At 42.6% G+C, this 27,557-nt stretch overlaps 1 pseudogene; it reads left to right on the top strand.

Annotated features, from left to right (window-relative positions):
• The first annotated feature begins 10,833 nt into the window (after positions 1-10,833).
• On the top strand, positions 10,834-25,069 carry LOC147454018 (pantoate--beta-alanine ligase-like; annotated as a pseudogene).
• Positions 25,070-27,557: the final 2,488 nt, after the last annotated feature.

Here is a 27,557-nt window from a genome sequence, read left to right on the forward strand (position 1 = left end):
GACCTCTTCTTGGACAGATTCATTGCTTGGATCTGCAGACTAGAGTGGGACTTGAATGCCTTGTACTCTCTCGGAGAGTTTACCCATAGGATGCGAGAGATCAAGCATCCCACGACTACATCCGGAGTCACCCAGAGCTTGGCTTGGATGATGGGGTAGTTGCTCTTCTACACTCTTGATCATTTGGATTGCTACCTTCAAAGTTGCTTACACATACCCTCGATAACCTTACAATAGAATTTCCATGGACCTAGGCAGGAGGCCACTCCTAGCTCATTAACATTGAGACCCACACCAAGTTGTGGTTTGGTGGCGTTGTTGGCATGGATTTTTGTTTTGATTGACATCGAAGGATTGGAGGCAGAAGATACAGGTAAGATGGTGTATGAAAATTGGTATGGCCTTTCCTCTTCTCAGAGGTTATTCACAACACAGACTGCTCAATCTGGCTTCCCTTCTTCATACAGGATGATTACGAGGTAGACAGCTTGGTCGGACCACACCTCTTCTTAACGGCCCTTCACAGTGCAGATTGTTGAATCTGGCTTCCCCTCATCTTGGATTACCCTACGTAGTGACTGGAAACCATCTGGTGGTGGTTTGCGTGGCCTGTGTGATTGATACAGCTTACGGTAGCTTCTAGAGTGCATACTGTTTAGTCTGGTTTTCCTTGTTTTGGAGGACTTTTACGGTGCATATTTCTACATATGGTCTTCCTGCAGTTTTACACAGCTTAGACACCTGGCCACCTTGGGTTGCAAGTTTGTACATTGATAGGCTTCTGGTCATTCTCATGATGATTCTTGGGCTTTTCAATTTTCTCCAGACTTTTTGACTACAGACACCACATATCCTATTGGGCAGGAGACTTGCAGGTCTATTGGAACTTCTTTTACAAAAAGGAGTCTTTTTCACACCACTCAGTTCGTGATCTTCACGCAGTATCTTCACCTTGCATCGGTGGAGTAACAGTCCTGGACACCCCAAGTCGGAAATTTGTCGCGAGAAGAGAGAGAGAGAGAGAGAGAGAGAGAGAGAGAGAGAGAGAGAGAGAGAGAGAGAGAGAGAGAGAGAGAGAGAGAGAGAGAGAGAGAGAGAGAGAGAGAGAGAGAGAGAGAGAGAGAGAGAGAGAGAGAGAGAGAGAGAGAGAGAGAGAGAGAGAGAATTAATACACTTTTAAAAAAAATCAATCACAGTTTAGTCGAGTTGACATGGCCCGGCGTAGTTCCCTACCAAGAGAGATTGGCCCCAAAGACTGGCACCCCTTTCAGTATTTCTTTTTGTATTAACAAATTGAGCAAGTACAAATTTTCCCTGGCTCCGTTGCTCTACAGCTCGTCAACTTTGGATGAGCTCGAGGGGAGCCTAGGGTCTTAATTAAAGTCCGTAAGGACTTGAAAAAGCAGTTTACATGAAAAGCTTGACTTCCAAAAGCATCTGGTGCCAAAAGCTAGCTCCTAAAGCAACCAATGCAATTTGCGAAATTCTGTATCGATGCCACGACAACAATGTGATTTGCGCACGTTCGTACTACCAATCACTTTGTTAGGAGTTTTTTGGAAGAAGTGATTGAGCATATATACATACACATGCATGGTGCATCGAATAAAGGATTTCCCATTTTCCAGAGATAGGTGGTTGCATGGGGCCCACATGTGTACATGTAGGACAATGTGTACATACTACATCCATTTTCATTATCACCAGTACCATTGTGTTTTTTCTATATTAATGAGGAGTTTATAGCGCGTAAAGAATCTCAAGGAATCTATCCGCGGGATGACGATATGAGGTAAGCAGATGCGTCAGATGGCATCTAGTGGCGTCAGGAGGTCGAATAAGGTCAAGACTTGCACGTGGATAAGTACGGACACAATGTGGGTGTTTTCTTGTGATAATTATGCAAAAAATTCATCATAAGAACTGTATTGGGGGGCACTTTACGTGGTTGCGGGATGCATTATTGGAAAAAGTTGAGTGCCAGGTGTGTGCACGGACGTAAAAGGGTGACAAAAATGCACTGCCTGGCCAGTTTTTGGCCTTTTTGGGGTCCATTTGAGGTCAACTAAAAGGCCAAAGGTGCCCAAGGGATAAAGTGAAGTGTTGACACTGAAAAACCTAAGAGAAAAAACCAGGAAAGTGTGGAGAGAAGAGGAGGAACAACCGCAACAGAGTTTTTGCTCTTTTTGGAGCTTGTTTTGGCCATAAACTGCTTATCCAAGGTCGGATTTGAGCGCTTTGACATTGTAGACTAGGGTTTTGGGCCACTCCGGATGCAATGGTGCTGTCCATTTTGCTAAATTTGTCATTTTTCCCTGCTATTTTGGTTGTGTAAGTTTCTCATGTGAGCAAAGCCTCTGTTCAAATTTGTGATTGTATATGGCATATTTCATCCGTATTCTGTGAGCTATTGGCCCCATTAGTGTTGGCCCAAGCTCAATTGTATCTAAACATCAATAGTCTTCCTCTTTTGAGCCGAGTTTTTTTTTTGTCTCTGTGTTGAGTGGGTTAATGGATAGTCTCTCTCCTCTCGCTCCATCGGTGTGTTCCCTGTCTCGGCCAAGTGGGTTGTGTAAGCCGAGTGGTGTCCCATAGTGTGTGTGTGTGTGTGTGTGTGTGTGTGTGTGTGTGTGTGTGTGCGTGTGTGTGTGTGTGTGTGTGTATCATCCCAAGAGTGTGTGTTGGGTGATTATAGAGGTGTTGTGTGTGTTTCCATATCGCTCACATTCTTTTGGTGCCCTCACGGAGGATCTTCTTCGAGTACCTTCAGCTTCAAGATTACAGGTTGCAAATTACAGATTACAGGTTACAGGTACAGGTGATTCACATAGATACAGGTAGCTGGAGTAGAGTGATACACTGGCAAGTGGGAGTCACTTGCAGTTGCCATGGGTATGCATCATTTGGTGCCTGTTTGAGTGCATTGTCTGGTATTGTACGTTACTTGTGGATACTATTGTACAACTTTGTGGAGCCATACTTGGTTTTATTTGGCAGTCCCAGCCATTTTTGAGACTTGGTCTGGAAGATAGTCATTTTTGAGACTTTACTATACGAGATTTGCATAAGCTTTCGTGAGAGTGTCGATAGCGTGAGGTTTTATTGAGATGTGGGATTCTCAAATGTGAGATCCTTTTGGTGATATAGGTGACTGGAGCACCCTTTTTGTGATGTCTTCATAGGCTATGTACTAGTGATTCCTACTTGATGCTCTAGTTCTATTGTTGGTAGGTTATGCATACATATACAATTTATATTTTGGGTTCTCACTGCTCTACTTCTGGGGAAACTCTGCCAAAATTTTTTCAAGTTGTGATGGCTAGTTTTTTGGTCTTTGGAGACATTTATGCTATTATACTGCTAAAATTGTGGCAAAATCAGAGGATAAGTCATGTGTGCCTTCTTGGGAGCTGCATGGTTGGCTTTAATGGATGATCAAAATGGACCTCAATTCACTCCTTTTCATTTAACACAAATAATCTAGATAAATGTTCATGTGTCCAAGAAGATTTTTTTCCAGCAGCACATAGTATTTATGTTCGGGCCAAGAAGATTAAGAGAGATATTGGAATGCCCTTTGACTGGAGTAATTCCGATGATTAACTATGAAAACTCATTTGATGTGCATGTGTTTGTCCTTATCTAAAGTTGAGCTTCATTGAAGTTTCCGGGGATTGGGTCAGTAAAAGGTTTGGGTTCTTGCACGTGTGTTAGAAGGGGTTCTCGATGCATTAAAACTTGAGTAGCCATTGGCTTTCTCTTATCCGGAGTTTCATCGAAGAAGTTATGAAGATGTAGACGACTTTTTGGAAAAGATGGAGGTTGCCTGCATTAGCAATCAGATTCACGATCCTACACATATGTTACATCTTCTCCAAATTTGTTTGAAGAGTGATTCACGAGTTGGGTCCAAAGCATTTGAAGAGGAGTTGCGTGCGGTGGATCCACCTGTGAGATTAAGTTGGTACAATCTAAGGCATGGATTGGAAGTGGAGTTTGTGAAGACAGAAGATCCTGACAAAGTGTGGCAAGAAGTACAGGTTTTAATACAAAGGGAAGGTGAGCCACTAGATGCATACATACGTAAGTTTTCAATGGCATAGGAGAGGATGTGCAAGGCCTTAGCACCACAGGCACCTCCACCTGACATGATGAAGAAGGACAGGTTCTTGGATGGTCTTTTGGAGAATATACATTCAAGAGTGGAGCAAAAGAAGCCTAGGACATATGAAGATGCACTAGAGGTAGCGAGGAACAAAGAGTGGAAGTTGCGAAGAATGAGTCATCTAGGAGTAGAGTCTTTGCCCATGAGGTTTGAATTTCATCCTATGGATTCTTTGAAAGGTCGCATGCCAGGGGTTCATCATGAACAAATGGTTTATGTTCTCCTCAAGTTATGTCAGCAGTGGTCACTACAGCAGTGCAAGATGATGGGCTAAGGCAAGACATGAGCCAAGTGGTAGATTTAATGAAGAATCTCAGCCTAAACATGCTAGGTAATGAGGGAAATAATTGAGGTTGGGGGAGGTTTGCAAATCAGCCAGGAGGTGAAGGAAGACCCAAGAATGGTGTTGGACAAAGCAATGGTAGTGTCTGGAGACAGAAGACCACATGTTATAATTGTGGAGAGTTGGGCCACATCAGACCGCAATGTGATAATCCACCAAGGATGGGGGAGACATGTATCCATTGCCAAGATAGGTGCTAAGTAGGTCCAATGATTATGGCATTGAAATTAAGGGAGAAGAAGGAACCAGTGGATTAACCCAGGAGGATAAGGGAAAGACAAAAGTGATAAGTGTGGTCACCTTGGAGAAGGCATCAAAGCTATAGGATACATTAGTGATGCCTATTGGGAAGAGGACCACACAGGATAAGGAAGGAAGAAATCCCCCAGGTCCTAGCAAGAAGAAGGAAAAGAGCCATGAAGGCAAGGATGTCAAGGCCAAGAGAAAAAGAAGGGCTCGTCGCAAGTTTCATGTTTCAAAATTTCCACGATGGGATGGGCAATTAAGCTATGACTTGAAGGAGGATCTGACAAGCAAGAAAGCAAATGTTACTTTTGAGCAACTTATAGAGATGGTGCCTAAGCTAAAGTGACAATGGAAGAGGATGGTTAACCCAATGGAGAAAGAACCAGAGAGAGGTTCAGTGAAGGTGTTGGGGATGGATGAGCTACCAGACATTTTCCCCATAGTAGATGTGTGGCACAAAAAAAAAACTAGGAAAAGGTTATGTTGATGGTGGAGCCCAAATATGTGTCATAACAGAGTCATGCGTTGAAAAGATGGGTCTTACAGTGACTGGGGTGTTAGGCTTTTGGGTCAGATTGGCAAACCATCAAAAATTACAATGTTTGGGTGTTGTAAAGAGCTTAGAAGTGGAGGTGTATGATGCAAAGGCAGTGGTGGATTTTCATATGATGCCAATGGGGTCGAGAGCATATCGCATTATACTGGGCAAAACATGGTTACGTGCAGTGGGAGTTGTTCAAGATTGGCGACATGGTACGATTAGCCTCTATGGAAAGACAGGTGCCAACAATCTATATAATATGGACACAAGGAAATTATTGGAAGAGCTTTATATAGATGAGGATGATTCTAGTGATGAAGACTATTCCACAGTGACAAGGATAGTGATAGTACTACCAGCAGTGATGAGGATGTTGATGTTGCATTTCTTTTGATGGACAAAGAAATCCATGAGTCTGGTTTAGTTGCATTTGCAAATGAGATTGAAGATGAAAGTGAAGGGCCTTATGAAGTGATTGAAGGGTTGATGCAAACCAATTGATGACACAAATGATAAGTTGGAGACATCTCAGCTATGGAGAAGGAGATATATTTGCACATGCTGGCTAGTTTTCCTGATTTTTTCATTACTTAATATGAAGAGATTAGAGGGTTCAAAGGAGAAGATATGCATATAGAGCTAAAAGAAGGTGGTAAGCCAGTGCGACAAAGGCTAAGAACGATGGGTCCAGAGAAAATGAAAGCCTTGCGGGAAGAGGTGGACACGCTATTGAAGGCAGGGTTCATTGTCCCAGTGGAAACCACAAAATGGGTGAGTCCGTAGTAGTCATCCCAAAGAAGGATGGAAAGTGGCGACTTTGTGTAGATTGTCCTTAAATCACCTTAAAGCACCCATCCTCTAATGAAGAACCCATCCTCTTCCAGTTTGTTTATGAGTGTCAGTGTGGTTATGAGTGACAGATAACAGTTGTGGGGATGTTTGCTGGGATAATATATGACACCTTCATTACGCAACATGGGGGTGTTATTTCTACACGGATTTCCATTCAGGTTGTCAAATGGAAACATCCTTCTGGCAGAGGTTGCAGTTGGTAAAGTGTTTTTGGACTGGATACTTCTGTGTCCACAACAGTAGGTAGGGTAAATGGTATTGTCAATATGATGAATGTAGAGGACAACTAATCCAAAGAAATTTCATCTAGCACAGACAAGGTCGAATTTATTTGGGCCACATGGTGTCAAAAATGGTATTGAGGTTGATCCAACAAGGTAAAGTCTATTATTCTTCTTCACCTACATGTCACGACAAACTATAACACACAAAGTGAAACCTATATACATAAGTGAAGTTCATCGCGGTTTATCCTTCACAACTCCTTTATCCATTACAACAAGTGGCAAAGCATGATCCATTGCAATAAATGGGATGACAAGTGTGAAGAAGTGTTTCAAGAAGTGAAAGAGGTGTCAGGGGGGCCATCAGCCATGCAGGCTTCTGATTGGGAGCAAGTTTTTTATATAAATCCATCAGTAGGGGATGATGCCATCGGAGCCATGCTATTGCAAAAGGGGAAGGGCAACCATTATATGAGGTGAGTGTATTGTGCAAGCCGAGTGAAGCTGGTAGCAGAGAGAAAATTCTCGGAAGTAGAGCTAGTGATGGCCAGTGTAATATTTGCTTGTCGATGATTTCGTCATTACTTGCTACCACGACCTTTTGTTTTCTTAACGAGTTACACCTTTCTACCACAGTTAATTAATGGAACTAACCTGTCAAATGTGGTCGAGAAATGGGTAATTGAGTTGCAAGAGTTTGAATTCTCTTTTTTAGTGGAAGACAGTACAAGAGCTACCCTAGCTGATTTGTTAACTTACAAGGAGAATCCCCTTCTTGTTAAGGAAGAGGTGGTGAAAAGGGTAGTTGAATAAGTACCACAGATCAGCAATGTACACGTGTTGTTCTTTAATGGTTCATACAGAAAGAGCCATGATGCAGCTTCAGGGGCTATAGAACTTTTATGATCCAGAGGGGAAGCTAGTATGCAAGAGAGGGTTCAAATTGGATGCGCATAGTAACAATGAGGCTGGATAATCTACTTTGGAAGCCGGATTACACATTTTTTTGAAGCATGGGATTCAAAGGTTGAGCATAAAAGTTAATGCCTTGTTAGTTATGAAGCAAGTGTTGGGTGTGTGGAAGAGCAAGAACACCTCATTGAAGGAAATGTGTTTCAGAATTAAAGGCTTGTTAAAAAAGTTTGAAGCATGAATCATCAGACACATTGAACGTGCTCTAAATGGAGAGGCACATGAAGCAGCTCAAAGCATGATTGGGGAACTATTTGTGTTGAGGACCAATTTACCTCTTTATCATGGGGCTGGGAAATTTTGGATCAAGAAGAAGAGTTTTTGCTAACAGGAATCATTCCGAAGGACATTCATAAGTCTAAGAAGTATGGTTTTGTGTGGAGCATACAGGTACAAATTGATTGGTGATGTCTTATACATGAAAGGGTTTGATCTCGTGCTGAGACGTGTACCTTGGCGGGAGGAGCTTTATAGAGTGTTGGAAGAGAATCATGAAGGTGCATGTGGTGGAAATTTTTCTCTAAAGATCACCTTGCATAAGATCTTGCAAGAGAGGTATGTATGGGCTAGTTTGCACAAGGATGTTCACCATTCGTGTAGGTCTTGCAATAGGTGTCAAGCATTTGGGAAGAGAGTGTTGAAGCCAGAGTTACGAAAAACCATTATGGCGTTTGATGTGTTTGAAAAGTGAGGGATTGATGCAATGGGCCCGTTACCTAAGCAGGGAAAAAAGCTATATTTTGACTATAGTGGACTATCTCTCTAGATGGGCAGAGGCTATAGCAGTAAAACAAATCACTACAAAGGATGTGGAAAAATTTGTGTATGATGAGATATGTTGCAAGTTTAGGGTGCCACTAGAGCTACTTTCGGACAAGGGGCCAGGATCTAGAGCGAAGATGAAGATTAGGCACCAGCATACCACTCCTTATTACTCGCAATGTAATGGCTTAAATGAAAGATTCAATGGTGAGTTGGTACAAACTCTTTTGAAAGTGACAGAGTACCAAGGAAAGAATTGGGATTTGGAATTTCCTAGTGCATTATGGGCTTATCGTACTTCAGTGGAGACAGGTACAGGGTTTACTCTATTTCATTTGGTATATGGAAAGGAAGCACTATTGCTTGTGGAAGTAGAGTTTCCTGCGGTCAAGATGCTAGAGAAGTTGCTTGGGCCGCCTAGTGATGTATTCAAAGAGAGGCTCTTACAATTACAAGAGGTTCATCTGGGTAGGATGAGTGCATTGGAACATTATGGGCAAATGCACGATAAGGCTTTAGAAAAGACAAATGAAAAGGTCAAAAAGTAAGGGTATCAAGAATCATGACTTGGTTTTATGCTACAACAGTAAGCTAGACAAGACATTCCAAAAGAAGTTTCAAATTAAGTGGGAAGGCCCTTTCAAAGTAGTGGAGTGTTTTCCAAATGGTACATATCAGCTGGCTAACTTGGATGGGATTTTATATAAGTCAAGGGTAAATAGATTGCATCTTAAAGTGTATCATGCTAGATTGATGATGGTGGAGCAAGATGAGCTTTCTGGAGAACAAGTAATGTGTGTGAGGGACGAGGGGACCTGTGATGCGGTGAGTCTCATATCTCTTTTACTGCTGCTCATCATGAAAGAATCGATTGAGAATATCTACATATACATGCATGGTGCATCGAATAAAGGATTGCCCATTTTCCAGAGCCAGGCGGTTGCGTGGGACCCACATGTGTACATGTAGAACAATACATCGATTTTCATTATCACCAATACCAGTGTGTTTTTTCTATAATAATGAGGAGTTGATAGCATGTAAAAATTCTCTAGGAAGCTATCCATGGTCCGATGATATGAGGTAAGCAGGTGTGTCAAATGGCATCTAGTGGCGTGAGGAGGTTGGATGGGGTGGTCAAGACTTGCACGTGGATAAGTATAGACACAACGTGGGTGTTTTCTTATGTTAATTATGTAAAACGGTCATCATGAGAACTAAATTTGGGGGCCACTTCACGTGGTTGTGGGATGCATTATTGAAAAAAGTTGAGTGCCAGGTGTGCGCACAGATATAGAAGGGTGACAAAAATGCACTACGGGCGAGTTTTTGGCATGTTCGGGGTCGTTTGAGGTCAACTTAAGGGCCAAAGATGCCCAAGAGATAAAGTGAAGTGTGGACACTGGAAAACTTGAGAAAAAAACCATCAAAGTGTGGAGAGAAGAGGAGGAACAGCCACAACTGAGTTTTTGCTGTTTTGGAGTCTGTTTTGGCCATAAACTGCTCATTCGAGGTCGGATTTGAGCGCTTTGATATTGTAGACTGAGGTTTTTGGCCGCTCCAGATGCAACGGCGCTGTCCATTTTGCCAAATTTCTCACTTTTTCCTATTGTTTTGGCTATGTAAGTTTCTCCTGTGAGCGAAGCCTCTGTTCAAATTTGTGATTGTATATGGCATATTTCATCCATAGTGTGTGAGCTATTTGCCCCATTGGTGTTGGCCCAAGCTCAATTGTGTCTAAACATCAGAAATCTTCCTCTTTTGAGCTTAGTTGTGTGTGTGTGTGTGTGTGTGTGTGTGTGTGTGTGTGTGTGTGTCTTTGTGTTGAGTGGAAAAATGGATAGTCTCTCTTCTCTCACTCCATCGGTGTGTTCCCTATCTCGGCCAGGTGGGTTGTGTAAGCCAAGTGATGCCCCATAGCGTGTGTGTGTGTATCATCCTAAGAGTGTGTGTCGGGTGATTATAGAGACGTTGTGTGTGTTTCCATCTCGCTCACAATGTCAACAATTTGATCGTACTTTTTTTAAATGGATAGTGTCCATTTGGGCCTCTCGGTTGGGACAACTTATTAGGTGTCCCCTCCGCATTTGTCTATTAGTTGGCATGCCAAGTCAATAGTTTGTGATAGTGAGAGAGGCTCACACACCGAGAGATACATCATGTTGGTATGCACAGTTGACAACCTGGTAAGAGGATCAAAGATGTCTTGGCCTCTATCTACTAGAGATGGAGGAATATCGAGGATTGTTACTTGAGAGAGAGAGGCTCACACACCGGGAGACACGCCCAGAGACAGATAAATAATGTTCATTACATTGTTGAGGTGATTCGGACCGTCAGATGCACATTGTAAATTTGGGCCATTTGGTAAATTCGGGTAGGCTTGTAAATTTGAGGCACTAACCACTACGCCCGCATGCGTTTGTTGAAATATAGGGGATTCAAGTATGTCATATTGTAAATGTGCGTAGATTAGTAAATTCGGGGCAAATTTGTAAATTCGGGCAGACTAGTAAATTCGAGAAAACCGTCGAATCTGACGGTCCATGATTGGCACGCCCCGCGTTTTCCTCCTCCATTGATCCCATTTGAGCATGCCCGTGTGATATAGTGATGAGGGTATGGAACCCAAGACATTAGACACATAGACTATGACTATACCAACTGCGCTAGCATTGTTGATGTTTTTTTTTTGTAATTATTGCACTAGATCGCTTGCTTTAGTGCAATGGACCTCTTGCAAGAGAAGAATGAGATGCGAGAGTGGTCAAGGGCAATGAAGAGAGCCGGCAAGAGAGTAGCATTGGTACCCACCATGGGTTCCCTGCATGCGGGCCACCTTTATTTGGTTCAATGTGCAAAACAACTCGATGATGCAGTTGTCGTGTCAACCCTTCCCAATTTGGCCTCAACAAGCTACATGTTAAATATGTGTTTGAAGCTAATATTCAATTTTCATTTTGCTTCAGACGGTATGTTTGTTTGAGCATGGTGTTTGTGAGCATGTCACATCATTAATTTTTTTGAACACATGCCAAACAATTGCGTGCTTAGCTTTGTCATGAAATGTTGAGAAGATTATTGTCATTAAGGAAGCCATTTGTGAAGCTTAGCACATCTGAGTGCAATGATTTCTTTCTTTGACAATAACGAATGTATCTAGTGTTATGGTTCTATCTTACATGCTTTCAAATTCAATGAGCCTTCCTCAGGTTGATGTCTAGTACGTTTCTACCCCTCCGCTAGTGCAACCCTTTTGTGTCAATGCAGCTTTCAACCCGCAAGTCTTTACAACAAGCTCCAAACGAGACCATAGATGACAAAAATGAGTTCAATCTCAAAAGACAAGAAGGGGGCCATGGACATGAAACATGGGTAAGAGTTGAGAAGCTTGAGCTACCATTATGTGGTTGCAATAGGTCATCTTCTTCAGAGGAGTTTCAACAGTGGTGACTAAGCTTTTCCACATAATTGAACTTGATGTGGCTCTTTTTGGGAAGAATGATTATCAGTGGTGGCGAGTTATTCGCCGCATGGTATTTCTTTATGTTAGGTAACTGTGGCATTGGATTTGCTTCACTGTAGTGATGTATTTTGTTGTGTTCATCTCGAGTATTTGCTGAAGGTGAGAGACTTAGAGTGAAGGAGAAGAGAGTGGATTTATCCCACATACTGTGGAGCAAGGTTGTAGAGCTAGTTAAAGCTCATTTCATGAATGAATAAACAACAACTTCATTTTGCACTACATGCTTGTCTATGGTGAGCTTGTGCTAAGCTAAGTCAATACTCAAGATTGTGTTTATGAGTCCAAGATAATTCTATCTTGGAACCTAATTCACTTGAGTGATAACCTTGCTTAAACACACACGCACACATTGAAGCTATGTTTCTCTTTCATCCACCATAGCTAGCACGATCCAATTCCTAACATTTGGTATCAAAGCTATGGTGTGCTAGCTAGGATTGTTGTTATGCATTTGTGTGTTAGTACAATTAGCATTACTCTATCATCATTAGATAAATACATTTGTTTTGCCCCTCTATTGCATACCGCATGCCTGATTAGTGTTCCATTGGCTAGCATGAGCATGTTCTTGAGCTAAAGACTCTTGGGCCACTACTCACTAGCTAATTAGAAGATTAATTAGCATAAGATTTCATTAATTTGCCATTATAAACTTGCATTTTTGCATCCAAAATTTTCTCCTCATTTTAGCAAAATTGGCATTCACCATTGGTATGTGTGCGTAGACCCATTCAAGTGCTTTCCGTCAAGCCCACCCATGATAAAATCGCATCTCTTTTACCTATTCTAAAGCTTGCTCAATCTTGCTCTCATGCACACCCTCATTCTCTAGTTTTCTTTGCAGATTCAAAGCCCAAATTGTTTGTGTGTATGTGTGTGCCTAAAAGGCCTTTAATGCTCACCAAAATATTGTAGAAAAATAGGCGCCAAAGCAGCTCAAACGGGCCCTATCGTGGTGGGAACACCTTGCTTTTAGGGCCATTGACCTTTTTAAAGGCAAAGGGCCACACCCAAATTGGGCGCCCACTGGCGGACTTGAAACGGCGGTCAGTTCTTTTGAATTTCGAAAATCGGGTCCGAATGGCTGACTGCATACCGAAAAACCCGTCCAGTGGCCCTTATTGCACGTTGGCGAACGGCCGCGCGTGCACATACAATCCGACCGGCTGCCCGCGCCTGCCCGGGAAATTGCGTGCCGCCCGGCCTACCCCTGCATGCCCCACTTGCCCCACGAGCTGTTCGAACGGCCTGACCCTATAAGAGCTCCATCCCGCGGCATTGCTCACCTCAGCCATCACCCCTCTTGGGCCCCTCTTTCCACGCCTATTGTCTTCAAATGAGCCTTAAACTCACTCCCACAAAATTTGGAGTCCTTAAAGTCCAGTAAGCAGACAAAAAGGCCCTACAGACTTTTCTCATGGGCAATCTATTGAGCCCCCTCCCCACTTGGAGGGGCTTCCCACAAGAGGCTTCATCTAGCTTCAAAGCAAAATTCAAAGCATCACTAGTCATACCTCTTTGTGAAGAGGAGCTTCACAAAAAAGGGTATATCTCTCTCTCTCTCATTCTTTCTCTCTCTTCCCCTAAAATTATTGCAACCAAGCACAAAAGTTTTCAAATAAATTTTCTATCATCTATTGTGCTCGTGTAAAAAGGTAGACACTGGCTAGGAGAGTCTCCTAAGCTAAGACCCCTCTATCAGCACAAATGGGGGACAAGGGAATAGAGAAATTCAATGGGGAGGGATTTCACACTTGGAAAACGAATTTAAGAGGCTACCTTATGAAAAAATGTTTGTGGTCTGTCATCAGCACTGCCTTAGAGCAACAAGCCGAACCCGATGGAGTGCACACTAGGGCATCTACACTCATAGCAAGTGCACAGAATTTGGCCAAAGACGAACAAGCATTGGGAATCATCATCACCTCCTTGCATGACAACTACATGCATTTCATAGATGAATGTAAGCATGCACATGATGCCTGGCATGTCCTAGAAAGTAATATTGGAGCTAGGGCCAAAAGAAGCAAAGTTAGTCTTAAAAGATAGCTTTACAAAGTTACTATGATTGAAGGGGAGGACATTGCTAGCCTAGTGAACATGCTTAATAGAATTGTCATGCAGCTCACTTACATCCAAGTTGAAGTACCAGAAGATGACAAAGTGGCCATACTATTAAGTGCACTTCCACCTTCTTATGACCACTTAGTCACAATTATTGAAGAGAAAGAACCAACACCACCATTCCAAGATGTCATCAACTCAGTCCAAGCAGAAGAAAGAAATCAAAGAGGTTCACTCACCTCATCAAGAGGAGTTTTTATTGCAACATCTTCAAGGGGAAGGCATTCGCCACCATTAACATCGACAAACGGAAGAAAAGTGTTATGAATGTGGAAGAATGGGACACGTAGTGAAAGATTGCTACACAAACAAACCTTGCAACAAATGTGGTAGGAAGGGACACCCTCCTTTTCAATGCTACTCAAATGGAGGTAGTAGCAGTGGAGAAAGAAGCAGCAGTAGAAGCAACGGCAAAAGCAACGAAGGCAAGAAACCTGACAGAGGATCAACTCACATAGTAGAAAAAAAGGATGAAGACGAGAGCAACGTTGTCTTTTATGAAGACCCATTTTGAAGATGTAGACTCTCTACTTGTAGGGGAGGACTTTTTTCCCGTGTGGATCTTATCATCTTGTGTGGACATCACCATCCTTTGTGGATTTTTCTTGTGTGGATTTTACCATTCTGTGTGGGTATCACCATCCTTTGTGGACTTTATTTTCCTGTGTGGATATCACCATCCTATGTGGATTTTGTTAGCCTATGTGGATCATGCATCTTCAGTATCTTGTCATAGTCCAAACCTCAAGGGGAGGATTGTAAAGTGTCAGCTTTGTCCTAAGGTGTGAGTCAAGGAGAAGAGAGTGGATTTATCCCACATACTGTGGAGCAAGGCTATAGAGCTACTTAAAGCTCATTTCATGAATGAATAAACAACAACTTCATTTTGCACTACATGCTTGTCTATGGTGAGCTTGTGCTAAGCTAAGTCAATACTCAAGATTGTGTTTATGAGTCCAAGCTAATTCTATCTTGGAACCTAATTCACTTGAGTGATAAGCTTGCTTACACACACACTCACATATTGAAGCTATGTTTCTCTTTCATCCACCATAGCTAGCACAATCCAATTCCTAACAAATCGTATGCTGTGATGTACAAAGGGAAGAGGATGGCCTAGCAATGAGCTCCCAAAATGTTTACCTTTCTTCAGCAGAGCGCTTGAAGGTTGGCTTTCTGTGGTTTTAAATTGGATTTTGATGTTGTATAGTAGAAAATTCACCTACTTTCTATGTGCTGCAAGCACTGTCTATCAGCAAATCTCTAATGGAAGTCAAGGAACCAGTTTTGAATGGAATTGTACATGCTGCTTCTTTGGTCAACTGCGTGAAATAAGAGATAACCAGTGCCTCGATGTCGTGCAACTCCACTTCCATGATGGGGAAAAGAGCAAAGAACTGCAAGCTAAGCTTTGTTGAACCCTAAATATATATTGAACAGTGATCAGGGCTTGTTCACAGGCCAAATTTAATGATTAATGTATGCCAGATGCGGATCGAAAGGGCCAACGGATGCCTTAATGATGCTATAAATGAGTATTCTTGAAGTGACCATAGATGTGAGATTATGACATAGAATTGTAGTGCTTGAAGTGATCTACCGGCCTGTCTTTACGGCTTCTCGATTGGAGCTACAATGCAAAAGTTATGGCAGTTTGAAGGTTGAGTTGATTGCAGATCTGTACCGGATTGGGCAACTGTAGAGATGAGGTGACATAATTGAAACGAATGCATGGGCTTGAAGTGCTCACTTTGTGGAGTGCATTGGTTTTTTCAGATCAGGATCAAAGTTACGTTTGCCAAGTTATTGGCCGTTAAAGATTCATTGGGCGGGGCCGGTTCCGTGCTAGTTCGGTCCGGTCGGCAACTGAGGGAATCTTGGAATGTGGGAGTAGTAATAGCTTGAGGAGTCCTGTGTCTGCAATGCCATTTTATGTATAACTTGGCCGTCAATTTTCGTGATTGGCATTCACAATGATATTGTTAGTCAAGAGCTGATGCAAGAGGGGAGTTGTTGAGCTTGGCGATGCTTTGCCCTATAATGCATGCCAAATGTGATGCCTTCTACTTGCAAAGCATTGCTTGGCCGGAATGTATGCGAAATGTAACACCCTTGCAAGGGCTATGGCTGACATGTATGCCCAAATGTGATGCCCTTACAAAGGCCTCCCGCCCAAATGAAGACTATGGCCGCCCACAGCCAAAGGCCGCCCACTTAATAATAAAAAAAGGGGGTTTTTAGTGTGAAATGAGGGGGGATAAGGAAAGCATGGCGAAGCAGGCAGCGAGGGAGCCAGAGAAGAGAAGTTCTGCTTGTGCTCACCAGCTCGGGCTCTAGAAGTGGTCACCAGAAAAGGGAAAAGGCCGCAGTAGGCCTAGGCAAAGTTTTCTGGGAACAATTTTTCCGCGAACGAAGCCGGTAAAAATCCGCCACTACCATGTCATGGAGGTAGTTTTTTTGCCTCCCTAGCAACGATGGTGCCGTCGTTGCTAAGGGAGGACGGGGCTTAAAATAGGGGATTTTTTTGCATGCAAAAAGTGTGGTTATTATGTGAACTAAGGAGGGTAACGAAGGAAGCAGAGCTTACACGATGAGGTAGGAGAGAACAAAGAGGAAGCAAGGAGCATCAAGGAGGGGAAGTGAGGAGCATTAACGAGAGGATATAACAGGTCTGCAAGAAAGGGAAGAGCAGAAAGAAGCTCAGAGAAAGAAAAGCTCCCTCTCTCTTGCTCTCGGATCGTCCTCGGCAAGCAAATCTCTCCGTCTCTCGCCCTTGTCCTCGGCTAGTCTTCGGTAAGCAAAGCAAGCAAAGGGGAGATAAGGTAACGAAGGGAAGTTGAGTAATTGAAATAGGGATTGTAGGGCAAAGCAAGGGGAGCTCAACAAGGTGAAGTGTGTTCTCTCTCGAGTTTGGACAAGGAAAAATCTTGTTCTCTCTCTCTCTCTCTCTCTCTCTCTCTCGTTCTCCAACCAAAACCAGGAGAGGAGAGGTGTGGGGAAAGTTGTGAAGCATAAAAGCCAAGGCCAGGAGGGTTTTTACGGCATGCAACTTGCAAGAAAGGAGGAAGGAACTTGCTCTTGAGCTTGAACAAAGGAAAGCAGGAATCTCCAAGATATCTTGCTCTCGAGCTTGAACAAAGGCAAGACAAAGGTTATTTGTTTCTCTCTCTCTCTCTCTCTCTCTCTCTCTCTCTCTCTCTCTCTCTCTCTCTCTCTCTCTCTCTCTCTCTCTCTCTCTCTCTCTCGGGTTAGAGAAGCAAAGAAAAGCCTCGGTAAAGGGGAGAGATAAGCAAGGAGTGGAATGCAGAAGCATAAGGGTAGAGCTCAGCAAAGCAGGAAGTAGTAGGATAGTTGATAATAGCTGATGCTTGATGATTGAGGTAGTGAGAAAAACTGAAGCTTGTAGAATCCACGAGGTATTTGAAGCAGTTAAAGCGGCACAGGAAAATTTCCATCACCGTCATCAACTAGAGATTGATTAAACATTTTGTTAAGCGCAGGTTCGTTAACGAACTGGTTAATCTTGTAAAACGAGAGCTTAAACTCCTAGTTATCAGATGATTTGAGGGACGGTGCTGCTAACAGCACGCATTGGCTAAGGATTAAGTTGTACTCAAAGCGTTAATCAATTAATTGAAGACTACGGTGATTGACAAATCCATATGTATCTGTTTTTCTTGTTCTCTCTCTTGACACCTCTCATAGCCAAAGGCCCGGCATCTGCTTGGTGCACGTTTTGAACACATATCCCCCAACATTTTGGTTGAACCCGACCGGAAATGAGCCGGGGTGGGAGGTAAAGATGGATGCTAGAACACTTTAAGCATTTTATTGACAATTTCAATTCCAACGTATTTGATAAAAAACCTGCAGTTACAGATTTGCGAAAAATGATGGAATTAGTTCAGGGATGTCTGCATGAAGTGAAATCCATCTAGATAAAAAAGCAGATTGATGATGGTGGAGAGCTGGCACTTGATGTTCTATGGGAGCAGTATCATATTTTTCACGGATGTATTGCATGTTCCAGAAAATTGGATGATTGCAGCTTTTGAAGAGGTTGTAAATTCGGATGATAAAAAGCAGGTTCAAGAACTGACAGAAGCATATCCCACACGGTGGGACTATTTTGCAGAGGAATTTATTTGGGAAAGCTCAAGGATTCTAGATTGGGAAGTAAAGGAGATTACTGAACGAAGCTAGGTTGTCTTCAGTAAATGTGAAGGGGTCAGATGCAGTTCCACAACTATGATGAATTCTGGGAGCACATTTCTACAAGAAGTAAAGCCAAAGAAAATGTAGAATTGGAAGTATCAGATTCGGTTTCAGAGGAGCATATTTTGAGCAAAGAAGAAAAGGTAAACGATGAATTTAATGCTGAAACTGACTTATATGATTTAATGCTGAAACAGACTTATATGATTTCTTTTCAAAGATTGCTTGCATGGATGCTACCTCCAATAATGGTTCTAGTGAAGACGTAGACTGTATAGTAAGTGGTTCACAAGCTCTTGGCATAGATTATTTTGAAGGAGTTCATCAAGCAGATGAGTCTCTACAGGATATTTCTAAAACTTCCAGCACTATAGCCAAACAGGACAGCTTGTTTGCTGCAGATGAGTGTGAGGATAAAGCTATTACATACACAGTAGTTGATGAAGTGACCAAGATTGTGGACTCGGCACAGGATCAGCCTAAGGATGTCAATGATCCTATGATTTCTACTAACAATATGTTTGTAGATGTTGTTATCATGGAAGAAGATGCCATAATTGATGACTTTTTGTCTAGATTTGAAGGAGATGATTATGCCAGTATAGAATAGATTTTTGATGTGTGTACCTCTTCATAGGGGGTGCCAGATGAGCCTTTACAGTGCTATGATGTATTGCTAAGTAACATGGATGCAGATGAGGAAGTAGAGGATGATATGTATCAGTATGACAACTGCTCACATCATGCTAATTGTGAACAGATTATTGACATGGAGTTTTCATCTATGCTTGTACATGGACTCCATTAGGAGATAACTCCTACAGTTTTGATTAATGTTGAGACTTCTAAGGGTGATTTTCTCAAGGATGCTATGGATGAAGATCTACAGGATAAAGTTGTCTTTCATGATCAAGATGAAAACCCTACAGCAGCAGGTAAAAATTCCTTTGATGATACAGGTCCAAAGAGTCCCAAGGTTTTTCATGATGGCTATGAAGCTAGAGGGGGTGATGATGCTAAATCATGTTTGATACTCCATAAAGTGCATATGGTTTTTTATTTGCTTGGACAGTGTACCAAATGTGGCTGGATTTGGATGCTATTTCTAATGATGGTTATTTTAGTGATGTCTTCGCTGCCAGTAAAAGAGAGTCAGATTTCTTTAATGCTTTTTGGTAACGAGCTCAAAAGTTTACGATATGTAGGTGTTGCACTATGCTTCAGGTGAAGCTCTAGTATATTTCGGAGCCCATCAATGCTATGTGATATCAATGGTGTTTGATCCAGGAGATTCTAAGGATATTCACATGCAAATCCAATATGGATGGATACTGTTAAGCATGCATAGTAGTTGCGTGCTATTTGAACCAAGGGTAGCATGTTTGCACCAAAAATGCTTGATGTTGATTGATACAAGAAATGTATGCTCATGTGGATATTATAATGCTCCAGTGAGTGGACAATTCCTTATTATCTCACTTGATCCTGAGGGCTACTAAAGTACAAGTTGTAGATTCAAAGGATACAACTTATCTGTTGTAGTAGGTTGCATGGTACAAGGTTTTGGTTTCTAGATGATGCTAAGTCTGAAGAGTTTCGGTTATGCAGTCAATAAGCTTACATGGCTGGCTTCCAGTCGACTTCTTTGGACAATCGATGAAGTATCTTCACATCTTTTGAGTTGGTTCTGCTACCAGAACTTGAAGTCAAGGGCTTGATGGCAATTCCGTGTGCAGAGAGAGTAAGGCATACTTGAGCTTGACAGGGTTCCCTAAAGCCAGATTTATGATCAAGCCGTGTGTATCATTAACTAGAGCACTTGAGTCTAGTGGGGTTCACTAAACAGGTTTTACATGATTGAATGCTTTGGAGATACGACATATATGGTTCAAAGATTTCTGATTGGCAGCTATTAAATGATTAATCTAGAACATTGATGATGGGGTATAAGCCTTATATTAATTTTTCATATGTTTACCAGTTACATGAGTCTGATGATGGCAAAGAGCTTAAGGTACCCTATAGCGTATGAAGATTGAAGTGCAGGTGGCACAGATCGGGAGGCTGTGTAGGTTCATAGGGGGTGAATTCCATGCAGCTCCACTTTCGTGATGGAGAAAAGAGCAAATAACTGCAAGCTAAGCTTTTTTGAAGCCTAAATATCTATTGAATAGTGATGAGGGCTTGTTAACAGGCCAAGTTTAATGATTAATGTATGCCAGATGAGGCTTGAAAGGGCCAACAGATGTCTTAATGATGCTAAAAAGGAGTATGATTGAAGTGAGAATAGATGTGAGATTATGATCTAGAATGGCAGTGCTTGAAGTGCTCTACTGGGCTGTCTTTACGGCTCGTCGATTGGAGCTACAATGCAAAAGTTATGGTAGTCTAAAGGTTGAGTCGATTGTAGATCCATACCGGATTGGGTAGCTGCAGCTCAGGTGACATAATTGAAATGAATGCATGGTCTTGAAGTGCTCACTTTGTGCAGTGCATTGGTTTTTTTCAGATCAGGATCAAAGTTACGGTTGCCAAGTTATTGGCCGTTAAAGATTCACCGGCCGGGGCCGGTTCCATGGCAGTTCGGTCCGGTCGGCAACTGAGGGAATCTTGGAATGTGGGAGCAGTAATAGCTTGAGGAGTCTTGTGTCTGCGATGCCATTTCATGCAGTGCTTGGCCGGCAATAGTTGTGATTGGCATTCACAATGATATTGCTAGTCAAGAGCTGATGCAAGAGGGGAGTTGCTGAGCTTGGCGATGCTTTGCCCTATAATGCATGCCAAATGTGACGCCTTCTACTTGCAAAGCATTGCTTGGCGGGAATGTATGCCAAATGTAACACCCTTGCAAGGGCTATGGCCGGCATGTATGCCCAAATGTGATGCCCTTACAAAGGCCGCCCGCCCAAATGAAGACTATGGCCGCTCACAGCCAAAGGCCGCCCACTTAATAATAAAAAAAGGGGGTTTTTAGTGTGAAGTGAGGGGGGATAAGGAAAGCATGGCGAAGCAGGCAGCGAGGGAGCCAGAGAAGAGAAGTTCTGCTTGTGCTCACCAGCTCGGGCTCTAGAAGTGGTCACCAGAAAAGGGAAAAGGCCGCAGTAGGCCTAGGCAAAGTTTTCTGGGAACAATTTTTCCACGAACGAAGCCGGTAAAAATCCGCCACTACCATGTCATGGAGGTAGTTTTTTTGCCTCCCTAGCAACGATGGTGCCGTCATTGCTAAGGGAGGACGGGGCTTAAAATAGGGGATTTTTTTGCATGCAAAAAGTGTGGTTAATGTTTGAACTAAGGAGGGTAACGAAGGAAGCGGAGCTTACACGATGAGGCAGGAGAGAACAGAGAGGAAGCAAGGAGCATCAAGGAGGGGAAGTGAGGAGCATTAACGAGAGGATATAACGGGTCTGCAAGAAAGGGAAGAGCAGAAAGAAGCTCAGAGAAAGAAAAGCTCCCTCTCTCTCGCTCTCGGCTCGTCCTCGGCAAGAAAAGCTCCCTCTCTCTCGCTCTTGTCCTCGGCTAGTCTTCGGTAAGCAAAGCACGCAAAGGGGAGATAAGGTAATGAAGGGAAGTTCAGGAATTGAAATAGGGATTGTAGGGCAAAGCAAGGGGAGATCAACAAGGTGAAGTGTGTTCTCTCTCGAGTTTGGACAAGGAAAAAGCTTGTTATCTCTCTCTCGTTCTCCAACCAAACCAAGAGAGGAGAGGTGTGGGGAGAGTTTTGAAGCATAAAAGCCAAGGCGAGGAGGGTTTTTACGGCATGCAACTTGCAAGAAAGGAGGAAGGAGCTTGCTCTTGAGCTTGAACAAAGGAAAGCAGGAATCTCCAAGCTCTCTTGCTCTCGAGCTTGAACAAAGGCAAGACAAAGGTTATTTCTTTCTCTCTCTCTCTCTCTCTCTCTCTCTCTCTCTCTCTCTCTCTCTCTCTCTCTCTCTCTCTCTCTCTCTCTCTCTCTCTCTCTCTCTCTCTCTCTCTCTCTCTCTCTCTTTCTCTCTCCCTCTCGGGTTAGAGAAGCAAAGAAAAGCCTCGGTAAAGGGGAGAGATAAGCAAGGAGTGGAAGGCAGAAGCAAAAGGGTAGAGCTTAGCAAAGCAGGAAGTAGTAGGATAGTTGATAATAACTGATGCTTGATGATTGAGGCAGTGAGAAAAACTGAAGCTTGTAGAATCCACGAGGTAGTTGAAGCAGTTAAAGCGGCAGAGGAAAATTTCCATCACCGTCATCAACTAGAGATTGATTAAACATTTTGTTAAGCGCGGGTTCATTAACAAACCGGTTAATCTTGTAAAACGAGAGCTTAAACTCCTAGTTATCAGATGATTCGAGGGACGGTGCTGCTAACAGCACGCTTTGGCTAAGGATTAAGTTGTACTCAAAGCGTTAATCAATTAATTGAAGACTACGGTGATTGACAAATCCATATGTATCTGTTTTTCTTGTTCTCTCTCTTGACACCTATCATACCCAAAGGCCCGGCATCTGCTCGGTGCACATTTTGAACACATATTCCCCGACATTTTGGTTGAACCCGACGGGAAATGAGCAGGGGTGGGAGGTAAAGATGGATGCCAGAACAATTAAAGCAGTTTATTGACAATTTCAATTCCAACGTATGTGATAAAAATCTAGCAGTTACAGATCTGCCAAAAATGATGGAATTAGTTCAGGGATGTCTGCATGCCAGCATAGGATCTGGATGAGGTCAGTGAAAGAAGGGAAAAAGCCACAGCATGCCTAGGCAAACTTTTTATGGCCCGATTATGTTGACAACGGCACCGGTAAAAATCCACCAGTGCCACATCATAGAGGCGGTTTTTTTTTGCCTCCCTAGCAAGGACGACGCCGTCGTTGCTAAGGGAGGAAGGGGATTAAAATAGGGGATTTTTTTGCGTGCAAAAGGTGTGGTTATTGTGTGAACTAAGCAGGATAACGAAGGAAGTAGAGGTTACGAGATGAGGCAGGAGAGAACGCAGAGGAAGCAAGGAGCATCAACGAGGGGAAGCAAGGAGCATTAACAATAGGATAAAATGGGTATGCAAGAAAGGAAAGAGCAGAAAGAAGCTCAGAGCAAGAAAAGATCCATCTCTCTCTCTCTTGCTCTTGGCTCGTCCTGGGCAAGCAAAGCTCCCTCTCTCTCACTCTTGTCCTCGGCTAGTCTTCGGTAAACAAAGCAAGCAAAGGGGAGATAAGGTAACGAAGGGAAGTTGAGGAATTGAAGGATGCATTGTAGGGCAAATAAAGGGGAACTCGAGAAGGCAAAGTGTGTTCTCTCTCAAGTTCCACAAGGAGAAAGCTTGTTCTCTCTCTCTCTCACTCTCTCTCTCTCTCTCTCTCTCTCTCTGTCTCTCTCTCTCTCTCTCTCTCTCTCTCTCTCTCTCTCTCTCTCTCTCTCTCTCTCTCTCTCTCTCTCTCTCTCTCTCTCTCTCTCTCTCTCTCTCTCTCTCTCTCTCTCTTTCGTTCTCCAACCAAAATGAGGAGAGGAGAGGTGTGGGGGGAGCTGTGAATCATAAAATACATGGCGAGGAGGGTTTTTACGGCATGCAAGATAGGAGGAAGGACCTTGCTCTTGAGCTTGAACAAAGAAAAGTAGGAAGCTCCAAGATCTCTTGCTCTCGAGCTTGAACAAAGAAAAGAAGGAAGCTCCAAGCTCTCTTTCTCTCGAGATTGAACAAAGGCAAGACAAAGGTTATCTCTCTCTCTCTCTCTCTCTCTCTCTCTCTCTCTCTCTCTCTCTCTCTCTCTCTCTCTCTCTCTCTCTCTCTCTCTCTCTCTCTCTCTCTCTCTCTCTCTCTCTCTCTCTCTCTCTCTCTCTCGGGCTAGAGAAGCAAAGCAAAGCCTTGGCAAAGGGGAGAGATAATCAAGGAGTCGAAGGCAGAAGCAAAAGGGTTAGAGCTCAGCAAAGTAGGAAGTTTCAGGATAGTTGATATTAAGTGATGCTTGATGTTTGAGGCAACAAGCAAAACTCAAGCTTGCAGAATCCATGAGTTAGTTGAAGCAGCTAAAGTGGTAGAGGAAAGTTTCCATCTTCGTCATCAACTAGAGATCGATTAAACATTCTGTTAATCCCGGTGTCATTAACACATCGATTAATCTTGGGAGCTTAAACTACTAGTTATCAGATGATCCCAAGGAAGGTGCTGCTAACAGCCCGCCTTGGCTGAGGATTAAGTTGTACTCAAAGCGTTAATCAATTAATTGAAGACTACGGTGATTGCCAAATCCATATGTATCTGTTTTTCTTGTTCTCTCTCTTGACACTTCTCATAGCTAGAGGCTCGACCTGGCTCATGTTTCAAACACATATGCCTCGATATTTTTGGGGAACCCGATGGGAAACGAGCCAGGGTGGGAAGTAAGGATAGAGATGCTAGAGCAATTAAAGTAGTTTAATGACAATTTCAATTCCAATAGATTTGATAAAAATCTAGCAGTTATCTATAGGAAGCAAAAGCCATGCAGATAAAAAAGCAGATTGATGATGTTGTAGAGCTAGCACTTGATGTTGTATGGGAGCAGTATCACATTTTTCAGGGACATGATCCAAAAGGTTGTATTGCATGTTATGAAGCCGAGATGAAAAGCCAAAATGTTTCAAAAAATCGGATGATTGCATCTTTTGAAGAGGTTGTAAACTCGGATTATAAAAAGTAGGTTCAAGAATTGACAGAAGCATATCCCACACGGTGGGACTATTTTGTAGAGGAATTTATTTGCAAAAGCTCAAGGATTCTACATCGGGAAATAAAGGAGATTACTGAATGAAGCCAGGTTGTCTTCAGTAAAAATGGGGGGGATCAGATGCAGTCCCTCAACTATGATGAATTCTGGGAGCATATTTCTGCAAGAAGGAAAGCCCAAGAAAATGCAAAATTGGAAGTAGCAGATTCAGTTTTAGAGAAGCATAGATAAAGATAAGAAAAGATAAACGATAAATTTTATGCTAAATTTGACTTATATGATTTTTTTTCAAAGATTTCTCGCATGAATGCTACCTCCAATAATGGTTCCAGTGAAGACATAGACTGTATAGTAAGTGGTTCACAAGCTCCTCACCTTGACATGGATTATTGTGAAGGATTTTATCAAGCAGATGAGACTCTATAGGATATTTCTAAAACTATAAGAACTAGAGCCAAGTAGAACAGCTTGTTTGCTACAGATGAGTGCATAAATAAAGTTATTATATACACAATAGCTGATGAAGTGACCAAGATTTGGACCCGGCACAACATGAGCCCGAGGATGTCAATGAACCTATGATTTCTACTAGCAATATGTTTGCAGATGCTATTATCGTGGAAGAAAATTCCATAATCGATGATTTTTTGTCTATATCTAAGGGAGATGATTATCACAGTGTAGAAGAGCTTTTTGATGCATGTATCTCTTCAGAGGAGGTACCAGATGAGCCTTTACAGTGCTATGATGTATTGCTAAGTAACATGGATGTAGATGAGGAAGCAGAGGATGATATAGATGAGTATGAAGATTGCTCAGATCATGCTGATTGTGAGCAGACTACTGACAAGGATTTTACATCTATGCTTGTACATGGGCTGCATGAGGCGATAACTCCTATAGTTTTGATTAATGTTGAGGCTTCTAAGGGTGATTTTCCTGAGGATGCTACAGATGAATATCTATAGGATAAAGTTGTTTTCATGATGAAGATGAAAAACCATATGTAAAAAATCCTTTGATGATACAGGTCCAGAAAGTCCCAAGGTTTTTTGTGATGGCTATGAAGCTAGAGGGGGTGATGATGCTAAATCATTCTTGATACTCCCTAAAGTGCATAAGGTTTTTATTTGCTTGGACAGTCTACCAAATGTGGTTGGATTTGGATGTTATTCCTAATGATGCTTATTTTAGTGACGTCTTGGTTGCCAGTAAAAGAGAGTCAAATTTCTTTAATGCTTTCTGGTAACGAGCTTAAGTTGCCCACAGTTTACGATATGTAGGTGTTGCACTATGCTTCAGGTGAAGCTCTAGTATATTGCGGAGCCCATCAATGCTATGTGATATCAATGGTGTTTGATCCAAGAGATTCTAAGGATATTCACATGCAGATCCAATATGGATGGATACTTTTAAGTATGCATAGTAGTCGCGTGCTATTTGAACGAGGGGTAGCATATTTGCACCAAAAATGCTTGATGTTGATTGATGCTGGAAATGTATGCTCATGTGGATATTATGATGCTTGATCATGGGGGCTACTGAAGTGCAAGTTGTAGAGTCAGAGGATACAAGTTATCTGTTGTGGTAGGTTGCATGCTACAAGGCTTTGGTTTCCAGATAATGCTAAGAGTTTTGGTTATGCAGTCAATGAGCTTACATGGTTGGTGTCTAGTCAACTTCTTTGGACAATTGATGAAGTATCTTCACATCTTTTGAGTTGGTCCTGCTAAACCAAAGCTGGACACACCCCACGGAAACTAACTACTCGAAAGATTATCACTTTTTATAATTATTCATTTATTGAGAAAACCCGATTTTTCACCTTGTAAATATTGGGGCTTACAGAAGTTTCCAGATTGTATCCCAGTTTTGATAGTTAGATTGAGTAGATGGTTGATTTTGGAACTTTAGGGTTTGAGAATTGTAAGGTATTTATACCACTTTTTGACCTTAATGAAAAACCTTTTGTCATTTTTAAAGAAAGTTTTGAAGTCTGTGAGTGAGCGTACTGTGTAGTATGAGAGAGAGTGTGAGCTTCATCTTAACGCTACGTGTGCACCAGTGGTCGGAATCGAGTGCGGAGAAGTGCAACGTGTTTCCCCCGACGAGAGCTATGCGCCGATACCTACTATTGGGTTGGGGTTTTGGTTCATAGACCTTAGGGAGAGCAACCTATTGGTGTTAGTAGGGTCTCCTTCAAGTTCTATGGTGTTTCGAGATTGTTTGATGGGTGTTTGGCTCTAGAAAGCGTTGTACGAAGTTTCCTCTTATGCACTCTTGAAGGCTGTGACTTAGACAATTGGTAGAGACCTCTGTAGGAATTAGTTAGGAGTCGGTCGAGTGTAGGCTGACACCTTATACTTGCTTCCACGCGCCTGCGGGTCGAGCTTCGTCCTTAGCTGACAAATCTTGTTGGGTGAGTTCTCGCTGTGCTGACGTCCGTCGCGGCGTATCCATCCAACATGTGCACCGCTGCCGGGGATGAAAACCTTAGATAGATAAGAGAGACTAATCGTTGAGGATAGGGGTTACGACCACATATACCTCAAACATGGCGAAACAACAACTAAAATACACCTGAAAGACCATAGTTACAAAGATGTGAGCCAAACACCTGTGGAAGAGTTTGATTCAGCTATAGTAGCAGGATCAGAACTCCCAGCATGGTTGGGGCAACAAAAAGATCTATGGATGTGTGGAGCTTCACATTGTGGAAGCTTAAGAAGAGAGGAATACGTCTTAGAAAGAGCGATAGAGGACAAGGAGTATATTCCCGAACCTTTCCATGAAGATGCCTTGGAACCTCTAGAATGGGAACACATTCTAGCAACATTGGATGTCTGTACCATTACAGATAGTCCAACAACAAAATTTTGCGATAAGGATGGCTATGATATGCTATCCTACTACA

Source organism: Adiantum capillus-veneris, chromosome 7, assembly GCF_014529385.1.
Source record: "Adiantum capillus-veneris isolate H3 chromosome 7, ASM1452938v2, whole genome shotgun sequence".
NCBI classification, from domain to species: domain Eukaryota; kingdom Viridiplantae; phylum Streptophyta; class Polypodiopsida; order Polypodiales; family Pteridaceae; genus Adiantum; species Adiantum capillus-veneris.